At 30.9% G+C, this 14052-nt stretch overlaps 1 long non-coding RNA gene and 1 pseudogene across 2 annotated transcripts in view; one reads left to right on the top strand and one right to left on the bottom strand.

Moving 5' to 3' along the window:
* Positions 1–346: 346 nt before the first annotated feature.
* LOC144850830 (uncharacterized) overlaps positions 347–14052 on the bottom strand; it is a 62341-nt pseudogene continuing 48635 nt past the window's right edge. The window contains exons 4-9 of the transcript XR_013614122.1: positions 11099–11214; positions 10336–10525; positions 9807–9933; positions 8684–8825; positions 2506–3057; positions 347–2281 (exon numbers count right to left, since the gene is read on the bottom strand). The product of XR_013614122.1 is annotated as an uncharacterized LOC144850830 (transcript). The remainder of the gene's footprint in view (positions 2282–2505; positions 3058–8683; positions 8826–9806; positions 9934–10335; positions 10526–11098; positions 11215–14052) is intronic.
* The window catches only part of LOC144850874 (uncharacterized), a 30436-nt gene continuing 20127 nt past the window's right edge, over positions 3744–14052 (top strand). Inside the window, exon 1 of the long non-coding RNA XR_013614126.1 lies at positions 3744–3931. This is a non-coding gene — a long non-coding RNA (uncharacterized LOC144850874). The remainder of the gene's footprint in view (positions 3932–14052) is intronic.

Here is a 14052-nt window from a genome sequence, read left to right as displayed (position 1 = left end):
TTGACACATGGGTAGCTTGCAGCAGATTCTAGGAGGCGGCCTGGGGAAATTTTAGCAAAAATGGACAAATATCGACCCGCTTATTTTTGACATGCCCAGAATAATTTTATGTTTTCTGCGCATGTTATCTACATTATTTTAAACAGTCGATATTGGGGTATTTTTCGAAAAAAATATCTTTTCCCATTTTCAAATAATACCCAAATATCGGTGTTTAAAATATGTATTGAGGTCATTATGTAAATAAAAGGGTATTGCAGAATCACATAATGCTTTATACTATTTAAAAAAACTACACAAACCATACAAATCATTTTTTAAATTATTTAATGCAAGTTGACACGGACGACATTGGATTTGAAATTCCGTTGAACATAAATGTTACCTGGTAGCATCATTATTATTTGATTATTTGACTTTTAATACTTAATATTAAGTTAGATATAGAATTTTGTATTCATGTCAAATTTTTGCACAATAAGAATAGGCTCTATTCAGAAGCAAGTTTAATATTATCAGGAAAGCGTAAGAATTCACTTTCCATTTTTAGTTAAATAATTAATAAAATGCTTTAATCATTTATAACTGTAAAATTAACAAAACAATTGCACTTTATAATTCTAGAAAATGAATATCATATCATATACTTATTAGTTACATCAATTTCAAGTACAACAATCATAATATTTTTTAACTGATCATTTTGAGGATCTGATAGTAGGGTGGGGTATCTTTTACTAAAAGCCTTATTTCTTTAACTTTTTATTTCAAGGGAAAAGAATGAATAATATTGGGGTTTTTAAAATTTAATTAGCCACATGAACATGTGGAATAATGTCACTTTTACAGTGACCATTCATACATTTACAATACAATAATAATTTATATATACATAAATTAAGCACATATTCTGAATGACTGAACTGTACATATTTACATAATTAATCTAATTCATTTAATACATAATCCATAACTAGAATAAGTTATACCTGATTGACACATAACAAAAATAAATAAAATCATTTCTTAATACCATTTTGCAGTTTTAATAAAATGATACACTTTGAAACAAAATAATTATTTCACTTATAGAAGACAACATAAACAAACAAAAAATATTAATTTAATTATGGTGTTTTCAGATATTCTTTTTTATCCAATTTTGGTCAAAGTGAATATTTTTATGGCTTTTTCAACAACAAAATTGTTTACAAATTCTTTTTTCAAAAGGACAATGCATCTTTAAGAGATCCTTTCTGCATATCTTTACATACAAGGTACTTGTCAAGTATTTATGTTTCAATTTCAATACAATATTTACAATTATACAATTTCATACTTTATAAATCAATCAATAATTACTTATACTTTTTTTAAAAGCTATTAATAAATATTGCTATTAATTTGTAAAGGTTTTTGGTCCAATAAAAAATAAAACAAGTTTGATTATATTTAGTGTGCATCATTGATGAATATTAACTGTAAAGTTTATTAACATTCTACTGCCCTCAATTTATGAACAGATTCCAATGCAAACTAAATCTGTAACAAAAATATATAATATAGAAATAATGAATGACTCTCAGACAATAGTCTGATTACCAAATGAAGTTTTCTCCTTATATTAACTATAAGACATCTCAAGTTCAATGTATAGTCAAGGTACTGTATAATACATTTCATGAAAGATGAAAATATAACCAATAAAGGTATTATTCATTATTTGTTTTATAACACACCTACTATTAACAATAAGCTATGCCAAGATCTAAACCATTTGAAAATGCAGCGCTCCAATTTTAGACGCAGCGTAAACAATTATAGATGGCAGATTTACCCAACAGCCTTGTGCCACTGTGTAACAAAAATTACCATGCAAAACGAAATGGCACTCTCGAATGACCTAATTAATTAATATCACATATCATGTGACCTCCAATCAAATGACAAGAATCTACTTAGGTGTGTTTTTAATTTGAATTATATAATGATGATCTGTTTTCAAATATGGTTTACCCTTGAAGGTAATGAATTACATTGAATGAATATATTGAATGTCTTAGACATATTACACTGTAAACGCTTGGTTAATATATATATAATATCTATATATCCCTAATATTGTTTCACAACATATTAATTATATATCATAATGCTGATTGTGTCCGTGATGCCGTTGCTAGGCTCTGTGACTCCACATTGTTACACAATTTCCGTGGAATCCAGACGTCTTGTGATAATGAAGGGTTGGTTACCAAGGTATCCAAGCACAATATGGAATCTGAAAAATATTAAAATTGATAATAGAGTCTTCAAATCTTTCAAGTGACATTATTATTTTAATTTCATTCAATTAATAAACTTGTATTATTTGTATAAAAATGTATAACAGGATACTCATTAAATTTAGTAGCAATTGCGTCTGCTTTAGTTAAGCTTGAGGACGATAATAAATACCTTTACTAAAGTAGAATAGCTTTTATAAAGTGCAGAAAATGTGTATACCTGAAATGTTGATTTCTGTATTGTCGTACATAGTTTCTGCATTTGATATGTTACTGTTAGATTTCTGTGCCTGTTCAAATACTATCATCTCTTTACATACTTGTGTAGACTGTTCTGTAGCCTGTTCTGTAGCCTGTTCTGTAGTCTGTTCTGTATCCTGTTCTGTATCCTGTTCTGTAGACTGCTTGGCAGCCTGCCCTGTAGACAGCTTGACAGCCTGTTCTGTAGACTGCTCTGCAGCCTGAACTGTAGACTGCTCTGCAGCCTGAACTGTAGACTGCTCTGCAGCCTGTTCTGTAGAATCCTTTGCGATCTGTTTTGAAAACAGCTCTGTAGCATGTGCTGTAGAAAAATGTGTTATCCGTGATTCAAATATTTGAGCAGTCTGGTCTTTAGACACTGCACCAAAACAGTTATTTGGGACAAGTTTTGCCTGTTCATTAAACAAAAACATAGCCTGGTCCTTATACATTAGTGTTTTCTCATCTAGTTTTATTTGATCCTTAGCAACAAGTGTTCTTAAAGTGACACATGGTTTGCGTCTTGGAGAATCTGCAAAACAAAATAAAGATATGTATTAGGGAGATATTACAAAGAGAACAAAATACGGCAATAAATTTTAGGTGATATAGTCAATTGATAATGTTGATTTGGTATATTTTGCTAATGATGGTCAGTATTTTCACTGTATACAGTGGCGTAACACTTATGAGCGCTCACTGGCTAAACCCAGGGGCCTCTGAGCTTATGGGAGCCCATGAGCAGAGGAAAAAACAGGCATTAAAATACTGTATGGCGAAAAGGCTAAAAATGCCTGAGGCCTTCAGCGTTGGAACTTGGAGGGCCACTTGGGTTTCCTAAACCAGGGGTCAGGCCTTTGCGTTACGCCACTGACATATTCTGAATATGTGAAGAAATCAGTCATTATGTCGATGAACTGCTGTGATGAGGAAGACAGAATAATAACAATACAGAAGCAACAGTATTGTACTGTTGAAAGCTACATAAATTATTATTATTATTATAGAAAAAAACTTGCGGAGTCTATTACTGAAAGCTGGTTTATTAAATTTATTTTGGTCAATATAGTTGAAAGAACTGATAATATATTGGGTTGTGCACAAGCATAAGTAGAAGGCACCATATTTATTATATGTGGAAGTCAAGTTGTATGGCCAAGTGGTCAACCATCGCTTAGGTTGAGGGCTCTCCTCAAGTTCTTTTAAAAACATAGTGCATCTGTTGGAGAGGGTTACCTCAATTGACTGTGGACAGACAAATAAGCACCTTTTAGTGGAAGCTGTATAATGCAAGGGTTACCTCAATTGACTGTGGACAGACAAATAAGCACCTTTTGGTGGAAGCTGTACAATGCAAAAGGTATGGTCCAAGACACAGGCTATTCCAAGCCCATAGTCACCCTGTGGTAAGTAGGCATAAGTAGACAAAAATAACCTCCCTGGCTACAGGCTGTATACTCACAAATTTATATTACTGTATTTACAAGTTACCATTCTATGAACCAGAATTACTATATGCATTCAACTTTTAAACATATTTCCCAAGTAACTACCATGGTAACAATAAATCATTGATATACTAAATTGAATAATTCATGAAGATTTTGTCATTTCCGATATGAGAATGAATACAGGTTGAGTAATAAAGAAATGAGGACAGGTACTCACAATCATTTCAAACCTGTGATATATGACAACGCTTTAATGGTACTTTAACTTGAGCTGGCAATGCAATTTTACCACTCAATTTCCTACACATTTGAATGTCATGGTGGATCACAGTATAGCAAATTCAATCATATATAATAAACTAGGGTGCTGAGTAACCTTAGTTTTTGAAACATTTCACTGGGCAATAATTTAAAACCAGACAGGTAAATTTACGATGAAATTGTCAATAATGGTGTAACTTATCAAATGTGGCAAATCATGCTACATACATTTGCTCAGTCTGCTTCTATCTACATAGTCTGGAAACAGATTCATTATTACGTTCCTCAAAAGCATATAGATCTTTTTCATGTACATTAAATGACCTTGTATACCCCCCCCCCCCCCCCCCCCCCGGCGTGGTCACTCTTAAATATTTCCATACGGGCAAAATGAAGGGGTGAAATTAGTAGTTTAAGTCCCTGGCCTGTCAAGTGTCAAAATGTCACAATTTATCGCACAATTTTAGCAGGGATTTTAGCTATCCTGGATGCTAAGCCCCCGGGTGTATATCTTTAAATTAAATGTACTATATTAGTTTCCTATGCAATGAATGAATGTGTACATTTCTATGTGCTCATTTACTTAAATACAGTAAAGTTTGTATCTAGCTGGCTATTAGTATGCAAGTCAAGTACAGTATAGTAAAAGCATTCTCATAAAAAAGTAGATACGAATATTCAGATCTGTCTCAAAGTGAACTTATTCTGAAACTTAAGACATGGAGAATACACCAAACTAATAAGACCTTATTACAATTCGATTAAGCATCACGTCCTGATCGGTTCAAAATCGATCTTTATTCTCAAATGTAGCACAGCTTGCAATACAATGCAGCACACGTGACTGCTTCAAGACTCCTCTAGTTTCATTTGACATTTGCAAGATAATGATTGATAGTGAGTATAGTGTAACACATATTCTGAAAGCTAAATCAACTGTCAGATAAAATGATGCAGTCAACATTTACTCTCTCCAATGTATCATTAAGGAGGACACTACCTCTCCTACAACATACACCTGTCTAATGTTGGATTACTGTGTTATTGGATCACTAAAGACCTGACTATGTATGCATATAAAGAAACTAATTAATTGAAATACAATTTATTTACAAAATATAATTCTACTAATAATGAATACACTTCAGTAATGATGATGTTGTTAAGAAACGAAGCAACATGTTTGGCAATTATACAATGTATTATCGTCTCGTAAGTTTGGTAGTGAACTTCACCCTGACTGAGTATTATTATTTTGTAACTTACATAATAAATTGTAAAGTGTTTGATGGTAATACCAAATGTATGTACTGTAGATTCTGTGCAAACAGTTTTAGATCAATTTCTGCAAATTGAGATAACATGAAAAAATATTGTTTAAAAAACACTTATTTATGAATTTACCTGTTTTAGTTTTGGTTGGTAGTTTATTTTTAAAATGTAGCGTTTGTGTTTTTGAATCAATGAATATGAAATAAACAACAAAATGGAATTTAGGTTTAGGTAAATTTGTAAAGAAAAATTGATGACAAAAAAAACAATGACGTTCAGACAATGTAAGTTAATTTGACCAATCGCAATATTTGGTGGACACATCTGTCTCTGGGAAGCCTTTATCAAGTTAAGCTATAAACTTTTTTTTTCTTTTTTTTTTCTATTATTGAGATGAAAAAAATAAACATTAATTTGAAAACACATTTCAGCAAATACAATTTGTACTACTGTACTGAAAATGAAATACTTGTCAAATATATGCCAAGCAAATAATGTACAGAGTTGAATAGCATGGACGACTTACTGTAACTTAATTAAGATATACTTGAAGTGAGTAAAGCACTTTCTATCACATTAGTAAGAACATCCAATATCAGGTATAGTTCACCGTGCAATAGTTCAAAATTAGCCTGTACACAATCTATAATTGTGTTTTTTAATTTATAATAATCATCAGTGATACCCTAAAGCAAACTTAAATTCTCACAATCTCCATTAAGAAATTCTTAATAGTAATGTGAGGTTTGTTGGTCATGTGATCCATTTGTTAGTTATCTTAATTGTTCAGCCAGATTTAGCCTGTAAAAGAGAAATACAACAGAATATCTCCATAACTATCATTATATTCTTAGAACCTGCCTTTTTGTATTTCAAATAAAATAATATGTTTGCTTTATCCAATTCATGACTATGCCAATTACAGGGATGGACAATAATTGTAATAGATTACACCATATGAATTACACGTGTGAATTAATTTAAATAAATAATTTCTTGGCAGCAGAAACTAGCAAAATGTCAATAACCTTTTATATGGGAGCTTGAAAATAATGGTTAAAATCACCATTTAACTGGTTATCACTGTGCAAGTTTTAGCTGTGACGTAACATAATGTCGTCAATGACCATCCATTGATTTAAATGGTTATTTGGGAGCAAAAATTTAGCTGAAATACAGTTGAAAAATTATATGTTTAAGTATATTTTGAAATAAATGGTTTATTCAGCGCTTGCAGCAGAAAGAACCCACGCCCTCGCATCATCAATAAATTAGAAAACATTCTGCGTGGATGTTTTGTACTATTAGATTGATTACATGATATATTGTTTATCAGCATGTGCCAAGACTGATTTACAAGTTTAACTGTTGTGGATTTAAAAATTTAAGTTACTGACAATTTACAGGTAAAACTCCTGAACGAGAAGGAATGTTACTACTATTGTTAATCTGCGAATTCCTTAAGAATTGAATGAGTCATAAGAATTTGTGTCGTAAAACTTTATGTATGATGGTTACTGTCCAACATCCAAAATGAAATATGTAATCATATTGAAACATTGACGTAAAACGAATCCACAAGAGTAGGTAGTCAATAGGCACAAGAAATATGGAGTATCTCTTCGTTTTAATCTAGGCCAAAATGCATGATGACTCACTGTAAAAATAATAAGTTTACATACTTTCATGACATATTTATAGATAGGGTCGTTGAATAATTACCTTTCAAATTAACAATTGTTATCTAAGTCAATTAGTCTAAATTGCTTAGTGATTCATAGCAAGATATTTTTGTATTGCCCAGTTGAATGGTCAGTTTTAATAATGAAAGTTTGAGTTGTGGCGAGGTTATAAATCGAATTACAGACCTACCCAGTACATATTTTTTGTATCTATTATTATTTATAATATCAACATTTAGCACACATATGCTCTAGCCACCTCAGCTAAAGGTATGATTTTAATGAATTTTTAAAAGAATTGACTGTATGAAATTCTATGAGAGTGTCGTTCTATATAAAAAATATGATGTCCAAATGAGTGATCAGTTGAAAAACTACACACACATTTACAGAAAGTAAAATAATGACAAGTCATTTAAAGCAGAACATTTTTCGTGAAGACTGCTATTTAAAAAGGTTAGGTTCGATCATTTTAGGTTTTCTGAAAATGATTTGAAGAAGATAACTATGCATAGCATAGTTATTTAAAATAATTGTTATGCCTGATATGATTATTAAAGATATAAACAGATTCTTCTTGAAAATTCTACTTTTTCTAGCTAGTCCACAATATTTCTAATCTACACTTATTGAGATGCTTTATTGAGTGTCTTATATCAAATAGTCCTAGTAAGTATAGTTTAAAAACTATGAATAAAATTGTAATAAACTGCGATTTGACAATTGCATAACATGTGTGTTTATTAGTGTTAAATTTGATACGTACATTTATTGTATGAATGATGAGTAAAGTGATGATTAACGTTCAACAGTCTCATGAAATAAAAGAGGCATAAAAACTGTTATAATCAGGCTCTAGGGACAACTTTTTTTGTTGTGAATAATATTAAGATACTGAAAAGTGTTTGAGGAAAAGAACTGTCATAATAACTTAATAATATTTAGTTAAAACAAAATTTTGTTATCTATTTTACCTTTACTTCGATTATTAAACTTTTTTTGGTAATTAATTAGTTGGTTGTGTAATGATGTCATTATTATTCTGATAAAGTAGCAAGCGCTTACACTATTCCGAGCCATTCTGAGGTGAAGTTATATTGTGACCAGGCAGCTAAAAATTGCTCAATGGAAACTGGATTAAAAATGGTTCATGGTTATTAAGACCAGAATCAATTGGGATATTTGAAATCTTTTTTAAGATCAGTTATTTGTTTTTTTCGTTTTTTAGAGCAGAGCCATTTCTGCTGGCAACAATTTTAAATGCATTTTCCCGCTCAATAGAAATTGTTCCAATTTTGAAGGAAAGCTATGGACTAAGAAATGGCAAAAATAATACTATTACAAATAAGAGTTTTATTTTAATCGGAAATTATTAGGGTATAATTTATCATTTTTTAGAATTTTTCAATAATATTTTTTGGAAAGCTTGAGTTTTAATCAAATTAATCTTTGAGATCCTGACGTTTTAATGGTAAATGAGAGAAGTTCTTACTTAATGGAATATGAAAGCTGGATGAATGTCGTCTGGAACTTTGCGTCATGTCCATTGTCTGTTCCACTGCTTCCGCCTGCCGTACATTCTCGTCAAGAAAATCAGGCATCACAGATTTTTCGGATGAAACATTTGAATGAATCTGCAACAAACAATATTTAATATTTTAGTGTTCTGATCTGAATATCAGATTCTTGGCAGACAAGTATGGTTTCCAAAGGAGAATAAAATAAGGAGGTTGGAATCCTGTTGGCAAGCCGAAGCCATTACACAAAAATAATCTTAACAAACACCTTAGTAGGCCATTTATTGCTGAATAGGTTTTCAATTCCAGCTCTATGATGTAGTAGAGGAGGATCCCATATGTATGTATCGCATATGCAAATACAATAGAATAAAGGGTTAGCAGCAGTGTTAAAAAATACACTGTCCCTGTTAGTTTCACACATCACAGGAAAGTGTTCTCTTAATTGAGCTGTCCCCTGAATTGTGGTGGCTCAAATGAGGGTGTCTAATGTATTGACTTTAAGATAATACTACAATTAAACTGAATTGACAATAATTATTGATAAAAGCAAACCAGGCAAAGTATTCAGAAAGTTTATCAGAAGACGATAATCCAATTTAATGTATTTAATTAATTTATTCTATATAGAAATCTATTATGAACAACATGAGACATAAAGGTATGTTTAATCATTTTAATAAATGAACAGTATCAACATAAATAATTATATTTTTAGTCAAAGAAAGTGAATGTATGTCAACAGCGAAGGTTATATGATTACATGGTTGAGTAAATTGGGAAAAAACTTGTGTTTTAGTATAAGTGGCAATAGTAACAGTCTTAATAGCTAAAGTAGTTCTACGAAAGTCAGTAGGCATTAAACTAAGTAGAGCAGCCATGTGGCTCAGGTGATTCAAATAATCATTATCCAATCAAAGGTCAAGAAATGGCAGCCATGACGCTATCTCTAAAAGAAAATAGCCATTGCTAATAGTAGGCCTAGAACAGAAATTTACAAACGCTGTTTATCAAACAAACAAGCAAAACAGATTTAGCAATATCTTTCTAATTTCTTTAAAATAGTGAAAACCCAAAGTTTGTAATTGTTTTTCTTACATCTTTTAGGCTACCATTCTTTTGGTGTGATATAGCCAATGCCATTGATAATCTGTGGACCCTCTGGTATATCTCGTGACCATGCGTCGTAACAAATGTGAATAAACCTTCTCCAGTGTGACAGTTTCTGAAAATAGATAAATACTGAATATATAAGTATATTTCATGAGAAATTTTGAAAGAAGATCCAATATACTTCTTAAAAATAAAAATAATCATAAATTAGTGGATAAAATATAATTGTTTATATGAATAAAATGGGCTTTGATCTCTGTTGAGTGTGCATACATTTTACTAGTTGACAGTGTCAAAGTGTCAAATTTGATTCCATACAAGCATGTATGGTGTAATGGTCAAGCAGAAGATTCCAGGTTCGAATCTTGGATGAGGTGGCTTTTTCTCACTATCACAGATTTCTTCAAACAGTAGTTAAAAATTAGCTGGCGAGTTCGGAATTTCTTCTATATCTGTCATAATTAATACAATAACAATATTATAATAAGACATTTATTATGTCAGTAGTATATACCTGCTGGATTCAAGTAGGAACCTTTGGTTATCTTTGCCGTATCTTCGTAACGAGTACAGTGGCCACGTGACTAGCTTTAATTTAGGATTAATGACATCCCACAAGTTGACGCTATCTTCCGTTACCTGCAAAGTGCATTCTCCTGAAACCGACAGGTGAGATGACGGTTGCAAAAACACATGAAAGCGCTCTGTAATAAAAATAGAAAATATAAATTGTCATTATAAGATATTGAACCCATTAAGTACGACATAAAATAATGTAATAAACAGCTAAATGGGTTTTAGATACATTAATACGTAGGTACTTTTGAAAGCATTACTAAGATAGTTTTTAACAGTTAATGTGCGCCGAAGGATACGTAGACAGTTGACATTTGCAAAAACAGAAAAAAAAAACATGATCATTTGAAATGTAACGTTATCTCAGTGATAGACAAGCACATTTTGTGCAAATACTTAAAAAATTAAGATGACATGACTTTTTAAATTTATCATCTGTGACAGAGATTGAAAAGGGAGAACTACGCGCCACTTAGACTACTACGCAATTTGAATTGTAAACTATAAAAAAATATATGACAGAGAACATGTAACATAAGATAAAAATCTAAATAAACGAGAGAAAAAATCATGATAAAACGTTTCAAGCTTTATTTCAACATCATCACGAATGACAACAATCTTTAGTTACTTACAATAATGAATGCATCAATTGCTTATTTTTTTTGGAGAGAACTTGTTGAGGAGAAAGATAAACTTACCATTTTTTTCACGTTGTAATCCTGATAAGAGAATGTCTGGTTCTCCTGCCAGTATTCCACAGTTCTCTGGACAAACCTCATTGCGAAAGTCTTACACCAACTATCAGCTTCTACATCTGTACAAAATAACAAAATCACCCATAAACATTATGCTAATTAAAGTAACAGAGACAGCGTCGTTCAAAGACCAAATAATGATAATGATTATGAACAGGCTTGGATCACGTAATTCCTATAATGAAAACACAACAAAATGCCTAATTTGTAAATGCCAGCAGCGGTGCATTAAAGGTGCTGTTAATCTTATAAAACCATGCTTCAGGAAAATATATTTGAAAAAAAATTATTTTTTAAAGAAATTTAAATGGACATAAATCATCTTTTATTAAACTATTTTTACAAAAGTCACTGTCAGAAACCAATTGTTATTTGCAACATACAACATACATACAACAAAAAGAAGCAGATTTGATTTTTTTTTAAAGTAAATTCAAGGCAGACGATGATAAAACACTTGGAGGTATTTTGGTTTAATACATCTTTATAAAACATTCGTACAAACTAATGTTTTTCCTACTTTAACACTAAATAATGTTTTTGCTTCATCAAAAAAACTGCCACAAGAAATCAAAATGATTAGAAACAAATGTATACAAAAACGTTATAATTAACAATGTGTAGAGGCAAACTTGATACTGAATTGTTGAACAAAATTCTATCAAAGAATGATGACAGGATTTGAATCCAGGATCACCGAAGCAAGCATCTTAACCACTATAAGCTACAACCCAAATCAATCTAATTGTCTAATCATATCTATTTATTACATAATATATAAATGAGATTTGTATAATGATTGAAAATAAACTGGAAAAATAAACTATCGCGGATAAAGTATTTTAGCACAGTATTTTCAATTAAGATTATTAGAAAAGCTGCTCATTGTGTAGTATATTACTATTTCAGTCAAAATTATATAGTGTAAAATATATTAAAGTTTGATTAATGCAGTTTCTATTGCTGGACAATGTAACTAGTTTCTTTCTCTTTGCATAGGTGGATTAAATCTCAGCATTCCAAATGTTTCATAACTATTGAAAATACAGTATTACAATTCAAAGGAAAAAAATGTAAGATTTTATAGGACGGTGACATCATTAGCCATGCGGCAGATAACAGTGCTATCATTGCTCATACATCTCCAATCACAATTTGCCATTCCACGACTGGCCAATTCATTACTTAATGCATTCATTCATTATAGGCCTAGTTTTTCTCTGTATTTTTAAGACGTATTTTAAAAGTCAGCGTATGACCCTGAAATCTGACTACTGAATGTTGTGAATTATCGTAGTAATGAATAGTGATAGGGATTCTGGTCATATTTGCGATTCACATGTAAACAATACGATAAAGATAACAGACTTCAAGCTTGATAATAATTTTAAATATGACAGGCGTATAAAATAACACGATTGCTATTAGCTAACCAATTAGTCAGCTAATCAATCAAAAAAAATGCAGTGGTTTATCTAGGAGGAGAGTGGTGATGGAGAGTGGGGGATAAAAAGTTACTGTATTATTTAATTTTAAGATGCAGTCTGCACCACCTGAGTTTACAAAATCATTTGCATAGAAGAAATTGTTTTCCTTTTATATTTGTCGTCAAAAGAAGGTTACAGGACATTGAATTTCATTTAAAACTTGTTAGTTTCTTTGCTTGTTTTATTTTATATATTAACAGTGTCATATACTGAATAATACTGGATTGTTAATATTATCAAATTAATACTTTGTGTATTATTTTTTATACATACTAATGATAGTTGGTACAGTTTATGTTAAATGTCAAAAACTGTGAGAAAATATCACAAATATTGCCATTACCAATTGTTTGACATAAAGATGCAACATTAATTCTTGGTGAAAGGTTCGATATTGTTGGGTTTTTTTGGGGATGGGGGGAAAAGGTAGGGGAGAGGGTTTGAAGTTTAAATTGAATATGATTTTATCAACAAACAATGTGATTTCCCATGTGAAAAAGAATTTTTAATATAGGCTACAAAAAATGCCGCAATGATCAAGGAAATAAACATCAAAGAAAAACGTCAAAAGTAATGAGTTACCTATACTTTAATGGCAAATCAAATATGCAGTATACATATACTATTCGCCTACATGTTTGTTGCCTACTTTCAATACACAGAACATGTGACATATCATTTAAACAGCATAATTTACCATTTCCTGAAGTAGAAGGTATATTAGAGTAGCTGAATAGAGTACTGTAATAAAAATGTCATTAAATGTAATTAAGACACTAATAGCTAAAATGATAATGGATATGCTGTACTAAAAACCTGAAATGCACCTAACTTTTATTAGGTATTTTGAGTTTAATGTAATAATCAATATCGTGAGTAGAAGCTTAAATAATAATGAAAGCTCTCACGCAATACAGTATGTGGAAATATAAATATTAAAACAATATGAACCTGTGCAAATTAATTGCCATTTGAATAGAGTACCGTAAACAAATAAGCTAATAATCAAAATCGTGAATAAAAGATTAAATTATACAGGACACGAAAACTCCCACACATAATGTGAAAAAAGTTTTAATGTGAACAAATCTGCGCCAATATAAATTGTATTTGAATATTGAATTGTAAACAATAATACAAAATTAAATTGTGAGCAGAATATTACATAATTTAATGGATATCAATGTATTTGTGTATTAAGAACATTTTTTGATGTGGGATACAACTTTACATATGAGGCAAAAACCAGTGGCAGATCCAGGATTTTGAAATATTGAAGGGAAAAGGGAAGTGGGAGGACAGGGTCTAAATATGATAGAAAGAAGTGCTGAACTTATAATTACGGTACGTCCTATCTTTTGCATTATAGTTTCAGAAATTTAGGAGAGCAAACAATGACATAAAAACAAA

This window comes from Antedon bifida, chromosome 8, assembly GCF_963402885.1.
Source record: "Antedon bifida chromosome 8, ecAntBifi1.1, whole genome shotgun sequence".
Lineage (NCBI taxonomy): Eukaryota > Metazoa > Echinodermata > Crinoidea > Comatulida > Antedonidae > Antedon > Antedon bifida.
Note: the sequence above shows the minus strand (reverse complement) of the source record. Positions and strands in the feature narration are given on the sequence as shown.